The sequence below is a fragment of the Acomys russatus genome, chromosome 2 (assembly GCF_903995435.1).
Source record: "Acomys russatus chromosome 2, mAcoRus1.1, whole genome shotgun sequence".
Classification (NCBI taxonomy): Eukaryota; Metazoa; Chordata; class Mammalia; order Rodentia; family Muridae; genus Acomys; species Acomys russatus.
In genome coordinates this window covers 48,312,628-48,329,036 of record NC_067138.1, presented here as the reverse complement: position 1 = coordinate 48,329,036, position 16,409 = coordinate 48,312,628, and the positions used below count along the sequence as shown (strand labels likewise).

The window sequence follows — 16,409 nt, the reverse complement described above, 5'->3', positions numbered from 1 at the left end:
TACATTATAGAACTTGAACACACTAAACAATCTACAGACCCATTGATCACAGACATATCTTCAGCTTCATACTCCTGAAGATTTATCTCTCACCAAACTGTAAACTTTTGAGACAAAAATTAAATATACTTTGAATATTCCTTTTATACCAAATAAGAATGACTATTGTTTGTATAACTGAGAGAAAATATTTTATTTAAGTATCAAGATAAATGAATCTGATTTAATGCTGCCTAAAATTCACCTTTAATTTAGTATTTGTATAGGGTTGAAATGATTATATAGGTGTATTTTGTATATTGATTCTCTTTTCAAAAGTTAAAATAGTAGACATCCAGGAAAGCACGTAACACTAAAACATGCCAGAATTTCTTCAAAATGACAGAGTGTCTTCATTAGCTTATTTTTCTTACCTTTTAAACTTGTAATATTCAAACATTTGACTTATTTTTTATTATTTATAAAAGAAAACTAATATTTGTTCCTGGTGCTGGTACAGTCCTTATTATTCATTAGATTTTACTTCCATAACATCTCAAGCTCAAAATCTACAGATATTAGTACATAACCTGGAATAACTGCAGAAACTGGAAAAGCAAAATGACACGACTGACAGTATGAAGGTTCTTGGGAGCAACAGAGAAGGGAATTACAAAATGCAAGTGGTCTGATGAGGGAAATGGGAAAGAGGAGGGAGCGATGAAGTAATCATAGAAAGAGGGAGGAGACTAAAATAACAATAAGGATCTCTGAGAAGGTCACAAGGAATTATACTATTAACTAACTAAACTCTATGATGCCCATAATTCTAGGTATAAATATACATATATCATTTTAAGAAACTTTTCTTTAATGGGATGACAATACTTCTTTCAAAAGCTAAAAACCACCTAACAAAAAAACAATACCATAAATGAAAAAACACTGTTTGGGTTGTTGGTCACAGTTGTCCAAGAGACTCCAAAAACATACAAGCTATTGCTATTGGCCTTGGTTGTCCTCCAGATGTGTAAGGTAAGTTTCTATCACTGGAGACACCATGCACTTCTAAAACAGAGCCTAGAGACTTCTAAGCTAAAACTGAATCTCGTTTCTAAGGCTGGATGCCATTTCACTGTGCTAGCATATTGACACGATAGAACATAAAGCATTCATGCCTAAAAGAAAGCATGCTCACAAGGGACTCAAATTCTGAATGTAAATCAATACCTATCTCATCTCATCTCTATCATCTCAAAACATCTATCTAGATCTAAAAACATCTTATCCCCTGAATAACTAAGCTTAATTGTAAAACTAAACTATCTGGTCTTCATATCAGATAGATATGATTCTATAAGATAGATAAGATAAAAATAGATTAATTCTTCGAAAACCTGAGAGACCTATAAAGTAATCAGATTTAAAGACGTTTTTAATATTTTAAAGTTTGCTTGACAATAAGACAGGTTAACTCCTGGCAACACTCAGCCTACATCAAAGAAGATGATGAGCATCAAAGAACCTCCTATTTACTCTATTTTCTTTTTATCAGTTACTTGTTGATGAATAGGTCCTAAATTCTCACTGACAAAAGACTTTTTGAAATTTTCTGTTGCTGTTGTTTTTGTTTGTTTGTTTTGTTTTTTGTTTTTTGTTTTTTTTTGGAATTTTCTTGTGTGTATTTAATGTATTCTGTTTGCTCTTATTCCTACTCTTTCACCTCCCTCTCTTCCATCCCTTCATCTTTCCCGTAGATCCCTTTCCCACATTTATGACATTTTGGGGTCCTTAATAGTAGCTGGATCCTTCCATATGGCCATGGAATAGGAGCTATTCTTTACAGGAATGGACTCACAGTTTGGCAAACAACAAAACCATAATTATCCCACTACAGAACCCACCAAGAGTCAGCAGAAGGACCAGAAACAAATGAGGCATTTTCTTAATCCATGAGTGACTGTTAACAGATTCAGTATTGTATAGTCAACCACAGCCACATTGAGATCATGTTTCCAGTGGCTATGTGATGCCTTCAAGATAGCTTCTTGCAGCTCGTCTTTTTATCTTCTGTTTCTTTCTTTGATTCTTTCCGGTCTCTCTCCAATAATGTTCATAAGCCATAAAGGAGGTAGAAGACCTATGGGTTGAGCATTCACCCATCACTTTCTAAGAATATTGACAAGCCATGAGAATTTTTATTACTGATTAATTTTATTGCTTGTTATACATGTGTTCATACTACTTAGCACATCTTCTGTTTTACATCTTTTAATTTTAGTAGGCTCAAAAAAATTTTAGTAGGCTCTATGCAGCTAGAAAGTCATCATTTTCTTTTCAGATTTTCCAATTTAATGGAGTACAGATTTTGAAGAGTTTTAAAATTTCCTTAACATCTATTGAAATATTTCCCTTATTTTAATTTAGTTTTTTCTTGTTTTTATTAATTTGGTTAAGCGTTTTCGCATCGTCTCTATTTTCTAAAGGAAACAACAATTCATTGATTCCCTTTATTGCTTTTTTGAGTTTATTTTTCACTCTGATTTTAGTTATCTCTCCCTACTTAATGCTCTGAGTTAGGTCATTTCTCATTTTTCATGGCTACAAGGATCATCAATAAATTATATATTTTATTTCATTATGATTTTTTTCTGGGCACACAGAACTACAAATGTTTCTTTCAGCATGGCATTCATTGTATAACACTGATTTTATTTTCATTTAATTCTAGTAATATTTTTATCTCCTCTTGATTTAACCAATTAAGTGTTACTGTAGTTTGCCATCCAAGGGTCCCCTCCTTTACTACAGTAACTTACCTGGCTAGTGTGATATAGCATCATAATTCTCCCTACTTTTTAGAAGACTTTCTGAATTATTTAGAAATTCTACTTTTCTTCTATTTATTTGTTTTGTAAATACATTTTACTTAACACTCTGGGATTCTCCAGCATTTTCAGGTGGGTCTTCGCATGGTTTTGGTATGAAGGTAATAGTGTCTTTGAAAAAAAAAAGACGACTCGGAGATCCAAGATGGCGGCGAGCAGTGTGGACCATGTTTGGAAGTTCCAGTGAACAATTCAGGGAATTGCACAGATTTCTGAGCCAGGAACACCAAAGTCCCCACACCACAGTAGCAGGAGTGCTCCACAGTTCAGAAGGACCAGGGTGCGGAGGACCTGCATGCCCCTGCACATAGGAGGAGTGCAGATTTTCTCGGATCGGAGCAGCAGTGGCAGAGGCAGCAGCAGCAGCAGCAGCAGCAGCAGCAGCAGCAGCACCAGCGTCAGTAGCGGCAGCAGCTGTTTGCAGCTCAGAGCCTTCCGTTGGAGGCAATTGGTGTGGTGGCTGGTGGGAGTTGCTGCAGGAGAGGGGACTCTGGACAGGATTTGGGTCACGTGGTGCCTTGAGACCCAAACTGGACTCGGTGGACAGTTCAGCCCCAGAGGCCTGGGTCCCCTCAGTGCGCAGTGCCGTGGAGATTCTGGCTCAGCTCAGCAAGCAATTCTGCCGACGCACTAACTCAGTGCAGCCACAGCTCCCCTGCTGTGACTCAGGCTGGGCAGAGCTCTCAGTTCCACCGGAGGCCCTAGCCCAGCTCAGCAAGCAGTTCTGCCCTAGACACTAGCTCAGCGAAGCAGGCAGTTCTGGGGTGCTGATGCAGGCTGAGGTCAGCACGTAAATTCACCCCAGAGGCCCTAGCTGGACTTGCTGGGCAGATTGGGCCCAGAGACTTTAGCTCAGCTATGCACACAGGCTCAGCGGCCCCAAGACTCTGGCTGGACTATCCACGCAGTTTAGGCCCAGAGTCCTGGGCTGATCTCAGCGCGCACTGTGAGTCCAGAGTCCCGGCTAAGTTCAGTGCATAAATGCGCCCCGGAACTCGGGTGTAGCTCAGCGTGCAGTTTGGGGGCAGAGTCCTAACTGTGCTTGGCAGACAGATTAGGTCCAGAGACTCTAGCTGAGCTTTTGGCACAGTCCCGGCTCTAAGACTCTAGTTGGACACAGTGTGTAGTTTGAATCCAGAATTCCTGGCTGAGCTTGGTGGATGATTCGGGCCCTGAGTCAATAACTGACCACAGCACACACTTTGGGCCAAAAGATCCTAGCTGAGCTTTGCGCACAGTCCCAGCTCAAAAATTCTGGCTGGACCCTGTGTGCATTTTGGGCCCAGAATCCCTAGCTGAGCTCGGCAGATGGTTCAGGCCCTGAGAATCTAGTTGAGCTTGACGCATGGTTTGGGCCCAGTATCCCGGGCTGGATTTGGCAGGGGACACAGAAGGCTATGGATACCCTGGCCTGACCCAACGCTCATTCAGAGACCCAGAACAATTGCAGGACTCAAAGCACTGGGGAGCTGAGGATCACTGGCTGTGAGAGCCCAAAATGACAGGGCTAACCTCATGCCATCCACACCAGTGAAGCATCAGAGCTTGCAGCCTAGGGAAATAGTGAGAAAACAAGTGAATCTATCATGAGACTCCCTCCATCCAACTCTGGAAGCTACCTAACAAAAACAGAGATGGCAAGATGTCTAAAGAACAGTGTAAAAGCATATGCAAAAAACCCCAAAACCCCAGGTTCCGGCTATCCCAAAGAAAACAACCCAGAGAACTCAAACACAATGGAAACATGAGAAAATGACCTCAAATCCTTGGTAATGAGGATGATAATGGAGGAAACAAATTTAATTTGTAACCAAATGCAGGAAGACACAGGCAAACAGGTGAGAGACATAAAAGAAGCACATAGAGTGGAACTGAAAAAATTTCCTGAAAATGCAAACAACAAGATGAAAGAAATAAATAAAATGGTTCAAGCTCTGAAGACCTATAAAGTGGCAATGGAAGAAAGTCAGGAATATACAAAAAATCAAATGAAAGAAATCAAAAAATCAGTTCAAGATCTGAAGATGAAAATGGATTCAATGATAAACACACAAAGAGAAAAAAACGATAATGTGAGACCTAAGAGAAGAATGTGAGCAACACAGAGGTGAGCTTTTCTAACAGAATCCAAGAGATGGAAGGAAGAAACTCAGGTCTAGAAGATACTATCACAGATCTTGAAGCAACCATTAAAGAAAATGCGAAATCTGAAAAACTCCTGACACAAAACATCCAAGAAATTAAGGACACCATGAAAAGAAGAAATCTGAGGATAATAGGCATTGAAGAAAGAGAAGATATCAATCTCCAAGGCCCAGAAACTATTCTCAATAAAATCATAGAAGAAAATTTTCCCAATTTAAAGAAAGAGATGCCTATAAACATACAAGAGGCCTACAGAAACAAATAGAATTGACCAGAAAAGAAAAACTGCCCATCACATAATAATCAAAACACAAAACATACAGAACAAAGAAAATATATTAAAAGCTGCAAGGGAAAAGGGCCAAACAACATTTAATGGCAAACCTATCAGAATTTCACCCGACATCTCAGCACAGACCATAAAAGCCAGAAGGGCCTGGACAGAGATCCTGCAAACCCTAAGAGACCACAGATGCCAGGCCAGACTACTTTACCCAGCAAAATTATCAATAACCATTGATGGAGAAAACAAAATATTCCATGACAAAAACAAATTCAAACAGTACCTACCCGCAAATCCAGCTTTACAGAAGGTACTAGAAGGAAAACTCCATCCCAAAGTGTCAAGCTACAACCAAAACTACCCAGGAAATAGATAACTATCCCATGTCAAAAACACAACTACACAAACGCTCGACTGGAAACAACATCAAAATTAAGACTCTTAACAGTCGCTGGTCATTAATATCTCTCAACATCAATGGCCTCAATTCTCCAATAAAAAGACACAGACTAACTGAATGGGTACATAAACAAGATCCAACATTCTTCTGCATTCAAGAAACACATCTCACCCATAACGATAGGCATTACCTCAGGGTAAAAGGTTGGAAAAAATATTCCAAGCAAATGGTCACAAGAAGCAAGCAGGCATAGCCATTTTAATATCAATCAAAATAGACTTTCAACCAAAATTAATCAAAAGAGATGCAGAAGGACACTTCATACTCATCAAAGGTAAAGTCAACCAAGATGACATCACAATTCTGAACATCTATGCTCCCAATACAAGGGCACCCACATTTGTAAAAGATCTGCTAGAAAGGATTAAACTACACATCGATCCCCACACAATAATAGTGGGAGACTTCAACACCCCACTCTCACTGAAGGATAAGTCATTGAAACAGGAACTCAGCCGAGAAATAACATCATTAACCAATACCATGGGTCAAATGGATCTAACAGATATCTACAGAACCTTTCACCCAAACAAGAAAGAATATACCTTCTTCTCTGCACCCCATGGAACCTTCTCCAAAATTGATCACATCATAGATCACAAAGCAAGCCTCAACAGATACAAGAGGATTGAAATAATTCCTTGTATCCTATCAGATCACCATGCTCTGAGGCTGCAACTCAACAACAACAGAAATAACAAAAAGCCTACACATACATGGAAACTAAACAACTCTCTGCAAAATAACACCTGGGTCAGGGAAGAAATAAAGAAAGAAATCAAGGAGTTTCTGAAATTCAATGAAAATGAAGGAACAACATACCCAAATTTGTGGGATACATTGAAAGCAGTGCTAAGAGGAAAATTCATAGCACTAAGTTCTTTAAAAAGAACTTAGAAACATCGCACATAAGCATCTCATCTACACAACTGTAAGCCCTAGAAACGAAAGAAGCAGAAACACCCAAAAGGAGTAGACCTCTGGAAATAATCAAACTCAGGGCTGAAATTAACAAATTAGAAACTAAGAAAACAATCCAAAGAATCAACAAAACCAAGAGCTGGTTCTTTGAGAAAATCAACAAGATAGACAGACCATTAGCCAACTAACTAAAAGGCAGAGAGACAGTATTGAAATCAACAAAATCAGAAATGAAAAGGGAGACATAACAACAGACAGTGAAGAAATACAAAGAATCATAAGATCCTACTTTGAAGGCATATATGCCACAAAATTTGAAAATCTAAGGGAAATGGACAATTTTCTTGATCAATTTCACTTGCCAAGGTTGAGTGAAGAACAGATAAACAACCGAATTAGTCCTATTTCCCCTACAGAAATAGAAGCAATCATTGATAGGCTCCCAACCAAAAAAAAAAAGCCCAGGGCCAGATGGTTTCAGTACAGAATTCTACCAGACCTTCAAGGGCTAGCTACTACCGATACTATTCAAGCTACTCCAAAAGATAGAAATGGATGGAACATTACCAAATTCATTCTATGGGGCCATAGTCTCATTGATACCTAAACCTCACAAAGACTCAACAAAGAAAGAGAATTTCAGACCAATTTCTCTTATGAACATAGATGCAAAAATACTAAATAAAATACTTGCAAAACGAATATAAGAACACATCAAAGACATCATTCATCATGACCAAGTAGACTTCATTCCAGGCATGCAGGGATGGTTTAATATACGGAAACCCATCAATGTAATCCACCATATAAACAAACTGAAAAAAAACCCCACATGATCATCTCTTTAGATGCAGAGAAAGCATTTGATAAAATTCAACACCCAATCATGTTTAAAGTTTTAGAGAGATGGGGGATACAAGGCACTTTCCTCAACATAATAAAGGCTATATACAGCAAGCCAATAGCCAAAATCAAAGTAAATGGTGAGATACTCAAGGAAATTCCTCTAAAATCGGGAACAAAGCAAGGCTGCCCACTCTCTCTATATCTCATCAAAATAGTACTCGAAGTTCTAGCCAGAGCAATAAGACAACAAAAGGAGATCAAGGGTATCCAAATGGGAAAGGAGGAAGTCAAATTATCCCTCTTTGCAGATGATATGATAGTGTACATAAGTGACCCTCAAAATTCCACCAGAGAACTCCTACGGCTGATAAACACCTTCAGCAAATTGGCTGGGTACAAAATTAATTCAAAAAAGTCTGTAGCCTTCCTATACACAAATGACAAGCTTGCAGAGGAAGAAATAAGGAAAGCCACACCCTTCACATTAGCCACAAGCAATATAAAATATCTAGGAGTTACTCTAACTAAGCAAGTGAAGGACTTGTTTGAAAAAAATTTCAAGACTCTGAAGAAAGAAATTGAAGATGACCTGAGAAGATGGAATGATCTTCCTTGCTCGTGGATCAGGAGAATTAACATACTAAAAATGGCCATCCTACCAAAAGCAATCTACAGATTCAATGCAATCCCTATCAAAATACCTACACAATTTTTTAAAGACATTGAAAGTTCAATTCTGAACTTCATATGGAAAAACAGAAAACCCAGAATAGCTAAAACAATCTTGTACAATAAAAGGTGCTCCGGAGGAATCTCCATACCTGATCTCAAACTGTACTATAAAGCAATAGTAATGAAAACAGCATGGTACTGGCACAGCAACAGGCTGGTTGATCAGTGGAATCAAATCAAAGACCCAGATACGAATCTACACACATATGGTCACTTGATTTTTGAAAAAGAAGCCAAATCCATTCAATGGAAAAAGGATAGCATCTTCAACAAATGGTGCTGGTCTAACTGGATGCCTATGTGTAAAAAAAATGCAACCAGACTCATATTTGTCACCTTGCACAAAACTCAAATCCAAGTGTATTAAAGACCTCAACATAAAACCAGAGATACTAAGTCATTTAGAAGAAAAAGTGGGGAAGAGCCTGGAACATATTGACACAGGAGACAACTTCCTGAACAGAACACCAACAGCCTAGGCCTTAATGTCAACAATTAATAAATTGGACCTCACGAGGCTGAGAAGCTTCTGTAAGGCAGGAGACACTGTCAAGAGAACAAAGCGACAGCCCACAGACTGGGAAAAAATCTTCACCAACCCTACATCTGACAAAGGTCTAATATCCAAAATATATAAAGAACTCAAGAAATTAAACACCACCAAACCAAATAACCCAATTAAGAAATGGGGCTTAGAACTAAACAGAGAATTCTCAACAGAAGAATATCAAATGGTTGAGAAACACTTAAAGAAATGCTCAACCTCCTTAGTCATCAAGGAAATGCAAATCAAAACAACTCTGAGATTCCATCTTACACCCATCAGAATGGCTAAGATCAAAAATTCAAGCGACATCACATGCTGGCGAGGATGTTGGGAGAGAGGAACACTCCTTCATTACTGGTGGGAATGCAAACTAGTACAGCCACTTTGGAAATCTATCTGGTGCTATCTCAGAAAGATGGGAATAGGGCTTCCTCAAGACCCAGCTATTCCACTGCTTGGAATATACCCAGAAGATGCTCCAGCACACAACAAGAAAATTTGCTCAACCATATTCATAGCAGCCTTATTCATAACATCCAGATCATGGAAACAGCCTAAGTGTCCTTCAGGAGAAGAATGGATAAAGAAACTGTGGTACATATACACTATGGAATACCACTCAGCTATTAAAAACAAGGAATTCCCGAAATTTGTGGATAAATGGATTGAGCTAGAAATGATCATAAGGAGTGAGTTAACCCAGAAGCAGAAAGACTCAAACGGTATATACTCACTTATATCTGCATACTAGCCCAAGGGGCATGTCCCACGAAAGCCTTCACTTACCAGGAAACTGGGACAGAGGGGAGGACATCCTATTGGGACTCTAGATGAGAGAAGCATGGGAGAATAGCAAAGTAGAAGGATCCAGAGGGTCCTAGAAACCTACAAGTAGAACATTATGATAGGCAGATTTGGGCCCAGGGGTCCTGCTCAAACTAAGGCACCAGCCAAGGACAATACAGGCAGTAAACTTTAAACCCCTACCCAGATCTAGCCAATGGTCAGAACATTCTCCACAGTTGAGTGGAGAGTGGAATATGACTTTCTCATGTACTCTGGTGCCTCACATTTGACCATGTCCCGTGGAGGGGCAGACCTGGTGGCACTCAGAAGAAGGACAGCAGGTTTCCAAGAAGAGATTGATACCGTATGAGCATATACAGGGGGAGGTAATCCCCCTCAGGAACAATCGTAGGGGAGGGGAATAAGAGGAAAATGGGAGGGAGGGAAGAATGGGAGGATACAGATTATGCGATAATCATTGAGATGTAACAAGAATAAATTAATAAAAAAAAAGATGACGGTTCCTGAGTTCCTATTTTATAGAATGAGTGAAGAAGCATTGTTCTCAGTGGCTCTTTGAATATTAAGGAGAGTTCTGTGCAAATTCATCTCCCCTTAGCCTTTTTAATGTTTTTGTTGAGAGATTTTAATTACAATTCCTTTTTAAATTGCCCTTTAAAACTGATTTTATTAATTTATTCAGAGTACATCTCAATTGTTATCCCCTCACTTTTGTCTTCCCATTCCTCCACCCTCCCTCTTTCACCCTTTTCCTTTCCTCTAGGTCTGTGACAGAAGGGGACCTTTTTTCCCACCATAAGGTCACAGCTTATCAAGTCTCATCCTGTTAGCTTGATTATGCATTCGCTGAGTGCCACCAGACCTCCCCACCAAGGGGAAGTGGTCAAATATGGGGCACCAGAGTTCATGTCAGAGTCAGTCTCTGTTCTTCCGCAACTGTGGTGAATGTCCTGTCCATTGGCTAGATCTGACTAGGGATATAATATTTACTGCATGCATTGTACTTGATTGGTGCAGTAGGTTGAGCAGACTCCTCTGGATGGAGAGACCTGGTGGCATTCAGAGGAAGGATAGCAGGCTGCCAAGAAGAGACTTGATACCCTACGAGCATATACAGGGGGAGGAAGTCCCTCAATCTTTATTGATTTTTGATGCATTTTAACCCAGTAGTGAGTTGTTCAGCTTCCAAAGGTTTGTGTACTTTCTGCTGTGTCTAATTTTGCTGATATCCAACTCTAATTCATGTTTGTCATACAATATGTAAGGCATTATTTAATTTTTTAAAATATCTGTTGAGCCCCATTTTGTGTCAGTTTTGGACATAAGCTGCTGAGAAGAAATCATATTCTTTATTTTTGGGAATTTTTCTTCTATAATTTAGTTAAAAGTATTTTTGGTGCCCTTGACCTTTTAAAAAATTTGTTTTGTTTTTCTCCTTGTTCTATAGGTATTATTCATATGCATTATGATTAGGTTTATGTCAACTTGACACATGCTACTGTTATCTGGGAAGAAGAAATGTTAATTAAGAAAACGCCTCCATAGGCTTGGCCCATAGGCAAATCAGTAAGGCATTTTCTTTGTTGATTCATCTAGAAGGGCTCAGCTTACTTAGGCAGTACCACCTCTGGGCCATGACCCTGAGTGCTATAAGAAAAAAGCATGAACAAGCCAGTTAGCAGCACTTTTCCATGGCCTCTGCATCAGTTCTCGCCCCAGGTTCATGTCCTAGTTTCTTTTGTCCCCTAATCTGTAGATGATGGACTATGGTGTGAAAGTGTATGGTAAATAAGCCCTTTTCTCCGCAGTTTCTTCTGGTCATGGTGTTTTATCACAGCACTAGAAATCTTCAGTAAGATTGTCTTTTCATGGTGTTGCAGACTTCCTGAATGTTTTGTGGCTGGATTTTTTTTTCAACTGAAATATCCATTATTTTCTACATAGTCTTCAAAACCTTAAATTAAATGGCATTTTTGGAAATCCTTTTTCTCATAATGTTATATCAGGGTGTTTTTTTGGTTGGTTGGTTGGTGTGTGTGTGTGTGTGTGTGTGTGTGTGTGTGTGTGTGTGTGTATGTTTACCCCATCTTGTATGTCCATTACAAAAACATTTTGGCTTCTAATTGGGTGGGTTTATGGGCATTCTGAGTGTCTCTGTATCTATGTATATGGAGGGATTATATGTTTTGATAGAGATATAGATAGACAAAGGTGTATGATGATAGAGATGATAAAAATATAGATAGGTGATAGATATAGATTATAGATAGATAGAGAGATAGATAGAATGATAGATAGATAGATAGATAGATGACAAATAGTGAATTCTTAGTGTTATGTTGACTTACACTTTCTATATTAATATTACATCTGAAAGAAGATCTATGCATTCTTGAAAAAGGGAATTGCATTGGAACCTTGGATTCACATAACCACTTACTCACCAAATATTTCTAGACCTTTGCTATGAGGCAGTCATAAGAAGCAGGTTGTCATGTGTTGTTGAAGATGATTCAGGGTCTGGCTTTCCTGTGTAGGAGATAGCTGTGGCAAAGAAGAGAGCCATAAGACTAGCATCCTGCTCCTTCCTATTTAGGTAACCTGCAGCAAGTGATCTTTCTGTCCTTCAGTATTCTTTTTTATAAGATACATAAACTCAAAATGCAATCCTCATACTTTTCTTGTTAGTTATCCTATGTGAAATATGCAAAACAGTTCCAAATATATAGAGAAATGTAGATAAATACTAACTGTAATAGTTCAAAATAAATCATGTAGGAGACAGAGGTTCTCACAAAATACTCTTCTCATTAGGATATATAGCATTGTGTGTGCATGTGCATTTGTGTTCCTCTGAAATACCCAGCTCAAATTCTGTGATTTTAGAATCACTTTCAAAAAATTACATAAGTTAGTAACATATCCTCATGAAAATCCAAAAACCAATTTTCAAAATTATTAATATAAGTCATTATTCAATTTGAGTATTAAAAATGTATGTATAATTTTGATATATCATTCTAGTAAAGGATTATATGTTAACCCAGACATTCTAAAACAACCTTTCTTTTCACTTTTGCTTCAAAGAAATTGATGATCCAAGGTAAAATATTTTACAGGGAATTGAAGAGAAAATGTGATTTCAATTCTTCCTTATTAGACTAAGACACAAGTTGAGTCACAATTTTGATTTTATGGTTTTTTAACCTTAGTTTTTTTGTTTGTTTTGTTTACATTTGCCATGTTTGTTTCTTTTTCTAATTTTATTTTCAGAAAAGAGAAAGACAAGAAAATTTGATTATATCAAAACAATAGTTAGGTATCAAAGTCTTGACATTATTGTTTCATAGATCTGGGCTATATATATATATATGAATGATACTTTCATATATTCTCAGTATCACTCAACAGGAGAGCGTGATCTTCATTTCAAAAATTGGTAACCTGAGAAGTAAAGGAACTGGTCCTACAGAATCTTTTTAAGTAGGATTTTGGTTGAGGGTTGCAAGGTGGCCATACTATTCACATACATCCTCTGCAATGTTGTTACGAGTCTTACACTGCAGCAGCAGAGTATTGCCAAGGCCACAAGAGGCACTGCTGAGAGCAGTGCTTATGAGTGACAGAAGGCATTTTTCATATACCCTCTGATCTACTTCCAAGTATAATCCAATCTAACAAAAAAAAAATGCTTTTATAGTACCCAAATTCCATTCTTGAGCAGATGTAGTGGTTTGTTTCCCATCAATTCCAGAATACAGGTGCAGCTGTGTTCAGGTGTTGAAATAATGGTCTCGTCATGAACAACTGCTCTCTTCAACATCTAGCCTAATGATTTCAAGGTTTTTAACAAGGGGAGATTTTTTTCTTCTCCCAGTGCATCACTAAGTAATATTTTTGTAAATATCAAAACAAAATTTAAAAAAACCCAAGACCTCCTTGTCTGGTATCACTCATATCAAATTCTATGAAAGTATACACCTCCTGAATAAGTTCTTTCTTTTAAAAAAATTGTTATAATTTATTCACATTACATCCTGACTTTAATACCCTTGCTCTTATCTTCCTGTTCCCATCTTCCCTTCCTCTTCTACCCTATTCCGCTCCCCTAGACCTCTGACAGGTCAGGTGTGGTCCTCCTCCCCCACTGTCTGACCACGGCCTATCAGCTCTCATCTGGATAGCCTGCATCTCCTTCCTCTGTGTTCCCACAGGACCTCTCTGCCAAAGGGCAGGGATCAAATCTTGGGCACCAGAGTTCCATTCAGAGTCACTCCCCTCTCTCTCTCCCTGTGGAGAACGAGTTGTCCATTGGCTACATCTGAACAGTGGTCTAGATTCTTTACTCGCAATGTCCTTGGTTGGTGCATCAGTTTGTCCATGCCCTCTCCTGCTTCCAGATCCCCCAGCCTTGATGGTCTCCTGGTGGAGTTCTCGGCACCCTTCTTTGTCCTTCCATCCCCCAACTCTTCCATACAACTCATAGCACTTTGAGTCCCAGTGTCTGTCTCCATCTCCGTCTGGGTGAATTCTCTCAGAGGACATATATGTTGGGTTAATATCCACTTATAAGTGAGGATATATCATGCAAGCCTTTCTGGGTCTGGGTGCTTGCTTCTTTAGCACAGATACTACAATTAGAATAATACAGAGAAGATTAGCATGGGCCCTGCACAGGATGACACACAAATTCTTGAAGAGTTACTTTCTTGCCACTAACAAAATACCTGACAAAAGTAACTTCAGAGAAGGAGTTATTTTTATTTTTATTGTTTTACATTTTAAATCTTTTGACATAAAGTCTCACATTGTAGCTAAGAACTGTCTGAAATGCACTGTGTGGCCTAGCCCAGGCTGGTTGCCAACTTATATGAATTATCCCAGCTCAGCTTTCCTACGGCTTATATTACAGTTTTCGGTCACCGCGCCCAGCAATGGGAAGAATTGTATATTGTGACTCAAGGCTCAAGGGGATACATCCTGACATGGAAGGCATGGCAGCTGAGAGACTTGATCCCTGGATGTGGGAGCTTGTGTCAGTTGGTACTGTTAGTTGCCAGTCAAGAATCAGAGAGTGTGGGCAAGAAGCAGTCACTCATGTATCATTCTTGTGGTCCTAAATCCTAAATATTCAGCAACTTCCCAAAATAGCACTTATTACTGAGGATCCATGTTCAAACACAAGCTTGTCAAGGACATTTTACCTTTGAACTATAACATGCCTATTCTGTCTTTCTAAATTTCCCTCAATAGGACATGGGGATAAATAGCTCCACAAAGAACTTTGACTAGTAGAAAATCCTATATCTTCTTTTCAGTTACGAAGAATTTCTTTAAATATGTATATATATATATATATATATATATATATATATATATATATATATATATATATGTGTGTGTGTGTGTGTGTGTGTGTGTGTGTGTGTGTATAATATGTGTATGCATATATATACATAGATATATATGTATGTGTATATATGACATGAATATATATGTATACATGTTCATTTTTGTGCATAAATATGTGTGTTGTGTGCATGTCGAGGCCCTAGGTTGACACTAATACTCTTCCTCAATTACTTTCCATTTCATATATTAAAAAACCTTTCAACTGAACCTAGATCTTATCAGTCAGACTAATTTAACTATCTAGCTTGCTAAAGCCTTCCATTGTACCTAGTTTTTACATTAGCGCTGGAGACTTTTATCCTTGAGTTTGTGTGATAAGCATTTAACCCACTGATTCCCTTCCTGTGAAGATGATCTTCAATGTTAACTCCCAATAGGGATATTATCTGATAATCTTTCAACTCATTTATGAGTAAAATATTTATGCATAGTAACCAGGCCTCTTTTAGTGTCTATATCTTGCTGTGGTAATTAATTTTTTGTCATGAAATACCTGGCAAAGGCAACATAAGCAAGGTCAGAATAGAATTATTTTGGCTGACAGCTTGAGATATAATGTTTAATCTTGGGTAAAGCATACAGGCAGAAACATAAGAGACCCAATTACATTGCATCCATAGCCTGGACACAGAAAGAGAAAGATACATGCTGATACTGCAGTTTTTTGAAATTGATAGTTTTATACATTTATACAATTTTAGCCATTCTTATTTCCATTACATCTCTCATGCCCCTTCTTATTCCACTGAAAATCTCAGTAAATTCCCCTTCTACTTTCAGGCTCTCTCTCTCTCTCTCTCTCTCTCTCTCTCTCTCTCTCTCTCTCTCTCTCTCTCTCTCTCTCTGTGTGTGTGTGTGTGTGTGTGTGTGTGTGAGAGAGAGAGAGAGAGAGAGAGAGAGAGAGAGAGAGAGAGAGAGAGAGAGAGAGAGAGAGAGAGAGAGAGAGAGAGAGAGAGAAAAGAGAGATCCATTGGGTTAAATTCCTTGCCCACCATGTGTGGTAGATTTTTTACTAAATCAACTCATCAGTGACTACACACCTTAAAAAAATAACATCCCCTTCCCCCAAATCATTACATGCCATTCTTTCCTTTTGATTCAATCTGGTACCTCAACACAGCAGATGGTATCACCCATATTCATGGTAGGTCTTAGTGAAATGTTTGAGAAACAAACTTACAGGCAAGTATAGAGGCATCCCTCCTAAGTGTTTCTAACCCATATCAAGTTGACAATGAGAATTAGCTATAGTCCATGGCTTGTCATCTTGATACCCAAAATATATCACTTAAACTGATAGAGTAATATATATATATAGATATATATCATTAACATATATTAATATAATAGTAATACATTCTAGCCGTATAACAGGCTCAGAAGTTGTAA

The 16,409-nt window shown here is 38.4% G+C and overlaps 1 protein-coding gene and 1 non-coding gene across 2 annotated transcripts in view; both read left to right on the top strand.

Moving 5' to 3' along the window:
• The window catches only part of Fut9 (fucosyltransferase 9), a 222,500-nt gene that overhangs the window by 28,035 nt on the left and 178,056 nt on the right, over positions 1-16,409 (top strand). The gene's annotated exons all lie outside the window — the stretch shown is intronic.
• LOC127208266 (U6 spliceosomal RNA) lies at positions 14,216-14,321 on the top strand. Its single transcript, XR_007833089.1, has one exon. It is a non-coding gene; the product is annotated as a U6 spliceosomal RNA (small nuclear RNA).